Source organism: Setaria viridis, chromosome 8 (genome assembly GCF_005286985.2).
Source record: "Setaria viridis chromosome 8, Setaria_viridis_v4.0, whole genome shotgun sequence".
Lineage (NCBI taxonomy): Eukaryota > Viridiplantae > Streptophyta > Magnoliopsida > Poales > Poaceae > Setaria > Setaria viridis.
In genome coordinates, this window is record NC_048270.2 from 28,958,088 (window position 1) to 28,964,087 (window position 6,000).

Sequence of the window (6,000 nt, forward strand, 5' to 3'; positions counted from 1 at the left end):
TCTTTGTGCTGATGTACACCTCAACTCCTAGCAGCTAGCTACCGCGCTACTCTTAATCGTGGAGGTAAAAACAAATCATGCCCGCACATTATCGACCGAGCTAGTTCACCACAACACCCAAAAGAAGAAGCATTTATAAATACACATAGATCGATCTGTATATGGAAAGACAGATGGAGGGAGTATATAGGGAAAGTGAGAGATTGAGGAGGAAGGAGCCAGATCGTGGATGGAGTAGTTACTTGCTTGTTCTGCACAACAGATTGTGCAGTAGTATTGCTGGTGGTGCTGGAGGTCATGTCCATCGATCCTTCCTTCCTTCCACAAAACTGTATAAACAAAATTAATAAAGGACCAAATAATTGAACCCAGGATCGATTAATCCAAGTAATCAAACCCGTTGTGGATCACCTTACTAGCAAGGAGTTGAGGATGGAGGATGAACTTGCAGCCTCTGATCTGATCCCTCTCGTCGCTGGGGAGGAAGGAGGAAGAGTGAGAGAGATACAGCCTGTTAGAGATACCTTCAGTTATATATAGAGAGAGGGATGGGCGCATGGTGTGAGGACCTGGACATACTGTGGGCTGCTGGAGATGGAGCCACCGGTGAGGTGGAAACGGTAGGCCGATTTTCCGTGAAAGCAACCACACGGCCTGGCAGCTAGATGATGACCCATGCACGACATGATGGTCCCTCCCTCGAGGGAGAGCTATGCATGGTTGCAGCCCGCCCATCGAGAAGCTTTCCAGGTCTCCTCTTCTGTTTGCATATGCAACAGAAACGATGCAGACACTAACAAAACACAGTGCACTGCTGTCTCCATGCATCTTCTTCTTCCACTGCAAGCTACCCAACCCTCCCTCCTCGTCCTTGTTAAATTATTACTTGGATTAGTATCTAATTTTAAAAAGCTACATGATATGTGAGTATTTTTTAAGCCTTCCAAGTTCAATTTGTTATACCCTGGAGGGAGGTGGATTCTGTTGGGGATCACCAAAAAGTTGTTACCCTCGAACGTCGCTCGTGGGCATCAAGCCGTAACCTTGCAAGTTCTATACCAAGTGCGAGGGCAATAAAACTCCTCAACCTCGGATCAAACCTTGAACCCTCGCATCTCATCAACTCTTTCAAAGCTTTGAGGGTAAGGAAAAACAATAGGCCCAGCCAATCCTTCATGAGCTAACCCTCGAGTGTTTGGGAGCAATTTTGAGCATCATTCTGTTTCCCTTTGATTTTTACCTAGGAACGAGCACAAAATGGAACTACTCAAGGTTAAGCGCTTTCCTCAAGATGGTGCGAAGTTGATGCTTTGAGGGTGCACGTTCGCCACAAGACGTGGAGCAAGTCTCTAGGTTAACCCATGGGCGGTGTGAGAAACGTGAACACGTGAAGAAGTCTAATTTGTACACGTGTGCCTCAATGACCTTTATGTATGGCATATTCCGGGAATGTAGTGGTTGAGTAAGGGTATTTTTGGAATGTAAAGTAGGCCAACAGTCAGTATAAAAGGGGAGCCCTACTCCATTGTAAAGGGAGATCACGTTTCAATTGAAAGAGAGCAAAATTTCCTTTGTAACCCTAAATCTGTTTGGTGTCAAATCCGTTTGAGACCAACAGTGGCATCCACCCGTTCTAAGCCATAAAACAACCCATGATGCCACAACCCAAGAAGAAGAAGACTATTCCACAGGGAGTCGCTAAGGGTGAGAGAGAACCCTACGGCTCAAGAGAAGAGACTAGCCACCATTGATCAGGCAAACACCAATGTTAGAGAGAAGTTGGAAAGAGTCGAGGCTAACCTGAGCTAAAGCGGAAGCAGCAAACCAAGAGCAACCCGAAACTAGCACAAGAAATGACCAATTTTGTGCAGCTGAAAAAGAGTTGGCCACAATTCTGAGGCAACTCGAGACCTTAAAACAAGCAAAAGAAAAATATGCGCAAGAACTAGAAGCGTAGCATCTCGCATCCCAAAATAGAAAAGCTGAACCAAGCAAAGCAACAACTCACCGCATTACAAGAAGAGCTGGATGAGTTACATTACCTATAGAACACGCCTCAACCACCACCCTTGAGATAGCAACATGCTGTATATCACATAAACAACCCACAAGCTAACCTGAACGTTGCTGCGCACAACGTGCCAGTGATGATAGGCACCTATGTGGCAATTGACCCAAGCTCCCCACTATCCATAGGCCTGCAAACAGCCTTATGGCATCCAAACTATAAGACAGTCTCTTTGCCAAAGTTCAACGGGAAAACCAACCCTCGTCAGTTCCTCATGAGCTACGAAGCCGCTATAGCCTCGGCAGGAGGAGACAATGTGGTTTTGGCCAAATCACTGATTATAGCATGTGAAGATGCAACACTTAACTAGTACTCTCTACTCCCACCGCAGTCAGTGTACACCTGGGTGGATCTCAAAACAAAGCTAATCCAAAATTTCCATGGTTTCCAGAGAGTAATGACAGATGATGGGGACTTGTTTAACTGTGTTCAGAGAGACAAAGAACTCCTAGCGAGCTATGTCAAAAGATTCGTTTAACTGAAATCCCAAACCGCTGATGTGGATGAGGGTGTAGCAATAGAGTCTTGCATAAAGGGGCTAAACCCAAGGCAAACAGCCTTGCATCTTTCAAGGGAGAAACCCAAAACCATGGATCAGGGTAGCGGTGGAAGTGTTGAGAGCACCCTCAAGCTGCTGGAGTCAGCGACGGAGAGTGTAGTTCTCCCTCTTGAGAGCCTGACACTAAGGGAAGTACTCACGGGCCCTCATGGTGGTCTGGTTGAAGGTGCAGTGGAAGTCCAATGCCTCAGACTCAAGTTGGTGGATGTGGTTGTCGAGGTCGACCAGGGAAGACCCGGTAGTAGACAATGTCTCGTCCTCCTCTCGGAGAGGTGCAATCCGCACCTCCTCCTGTAGGTCCTCGAGGTTAGGCGTGCCCCAGTACCCTCGGGGAAGGAGTCGGAAGTTCATGGACTTGAACTCCCCCGTACCGAGCCAACACCTTTCCCAATAGTCTTCAACTTGCGAAGTCGAGTACAGTCTTGACGGAGAATCCCATCCCATGCAACACCTCTCCAGCGAAGTTGGGATGGGATTGGTGCGGGGTCACCACAACTGTACCATGCACGTAAGGGGCAACTGCGGGATACACCCAAACAACATGGTTGTGGACATGGGTCGACGGAATTCCAAGCTTCATCAGGGCTTTCTCCAGCCACCTTGGGGTCTCCTCGTAGTGCTCGGGCAAGACCTCGATTTCCTCTACCAATGCTTCTTATGACACGAAAGAAAAAGTTGAGTCAGCGTAGGTCAGTAAGCAGTTTTCAAATAAGGAAGAGTTTTTATAATAGAGTTCAAGGAGTACATATATATAGCAACGAAGCATAGGGAAATCCTTATTGCTAACAACCATGTCTAGGGCCACGTGCTATAGTAAAGTATGGGCGTATGACTCTAATACCAACTGAAACAAACCGGATTTTCAAGAGGAGAATCCGACTCTCTGTATCCTCGTGATAGTCACTAGATCAGTAGCTATCACATACAGAACTCATTTTAGCATAATATCACATCCATTCCATGATAACAGTACAATTTTAATTATTATATCCTAGAATGTGAGAGTACAATCTGGTACATGCCCCTTGGGCCAAACGACATGAATATAACCAACGCAGTAGTAGCTAGCTTCTAGAAGCATCTCCATCATCACGATCATCTCCACAGGCATTCTTGAGCGTAGCACCTCAACCCTCAATCGTACCTACCATCATGGTTGTTGTCGAAGTTAGTCTCGTAACCTGCAAACTCACGAGCTATCCCCAAGGATTGGGACAGGTTCACGTCACCATCCGTATGCAAGCTTTAAGTGGCCTATTACTAGGTGTCAAAAATATAGTCAAGGAGTAGGCTCAGCTTTCCTATGCAACGACAAGCATAAAGAATAAAACTCCATATCCATCATCCCAATCTCTCAATACATCGGGTACACCTACCTTGATAGGGTCCCTTTCACCAACATCCTAACTCCATACTAGAGTCGAGGCGAAGACTCCCTGCCTTCACCTCTCAACAACTACAACTGAATCCTAAAGGGAAAGGGAGCAATTTCCCCTCTTCCCAATTGCAATTGCGGCTTGCAACACTCAAGTAGCTATAAGGGGGAGGTAGAGATTTCCCAAAAATAATGGAGAGTCATTGTGGCGGAACCACCTCGGATTAGCTTGATTAAGCAGGGTTAAGCCGCCTAACATGCGACACTCCTGCCTAAACCGAGCTAACACGAAGTGCCGTCGGATTTCATTCGATTTAACCACTTAAACAGGATTGAGCTTAGCAAACCCACACGAAGGTGAGTGGTTACAGAGAATACAACAAGTCCACTGAGTTGAACAAGTTTTACCCGTTTAGTTCGGCCATAAAATCCAACATTGGAGTTTTACAAGTTTTCAAGAAACAACAGAGAAAACACTAGCGGAAGACTTCATCGGGGTCGGACATCCCTGGTGAGGCCAACCGGGACATCACTGGCTCCTCTCCTCGCCGTCCGAGGAAGGGTCCCACTCGACCGTCCAGCCTGGCGGGAGCTGGGGCGGCCAAGCACCAACCAGAGAGGGGTCGGAAGCAGCAACTTCACCTGAAAAACAGGAGCCACAACAAGGCTGAGCTACTAAGCTCAACAAGACTTAACCGATAGGAGTAAGGGCTACTCCTCCTTCTAGACATGCAAGCTATTTGGCTGAGGGGTTTGTTTGCCAAAAGCACTAAGAAAAACCCTATTTTCAAGTTTTAGCTCCGGTTCTAAGTTCATTAACCGGTCTAAGTTTTTGCAACCTGTTCTAAGCAATCATAGAACCAAGCAAGATGTGTAGATACAATCAACAACATTGCCATCATCAGATTCCTCATTTACTCAGGGTGACATAGCGATCAAGCAATCTCAAACTGTGAGAGGCAGACAAATCGATTCGAGTTCTTTAACCATGCATGGTGAACCTAGCCCCACGACATCCGCGCACCCGGAGGTCGCTTCCTGTGTCGGCCTTCCCCATCAATCCTCTAACCCGTGTCGGGCCCATTTCCTTTGGTGCAAGGTTCCACAGACCCGGCCTCTGCCGTTCTGTGACCACGCTTGCCACCACGTGCGACAACTAGCAGGGGAAATTCCGTTCCAAGAACAATGGGGCGACTGCTCACATCTAGGTTCAATCCGGTACTAGGCTTCCTCATCCCATACTAAGTATGAGGCTAGTACTTTCAAACACTTGATCACGAACACCACCACTGTCGGGCCTTAGCAAGATTTCATAGACAGACGGGGCAACCATCCGACCACCAAAAAGTTACCAAAACCCTGCCCCGTCCATCGTCCTTATAGTTATAACAGGAGAGTAAACATGCAACTCCTACAACTCGCGAGTGACAGGAAATCACTCGAATTTTACCGTTTCCTAGTTAAGCAATGCCACTACTCGGTCCAACAGCTAGTGCTCAGATCACTGGGATAACTAAGTCATGCATCTAGGGTTTCACACAACTCCTATACGTAAATGCGCAAGCATGTCACAGAAGGCATGTGCAAGTCTGGCAAAACACGTAGGATTTTCATGCAACCGGGGCTTGCCTTCAAGCAAGGAGGACGGAAACTGCTCGACTTCAGGGGTGACTTTGACTTCTGCGGGCAGGAACTCGGCTACAGCTTCTTCTTCTGGCACCGGGTGAAGCTCGTAGAAACCGTCGGCGAGGTGCAGCTCTACACGAATGCAATGCAAGGGTTAGCATAAACGGATTTTTTTTGACAGCAACACTGGCTCGCCTGAGCCCAGAAACTTGCGACAAAGAGCAGGAGGTTATGGTGGTTCGAGAGAGCTGATGATGATCAAGAGTTAAGGGTAGGAAAGGAACTAGTGGTCTGATCCTTGAACTAGAGGATGTGATAAACTGGGGTCCTTAGACGCAAGCGCTGAAGGGTTCCCAAGTTTTACACATACAC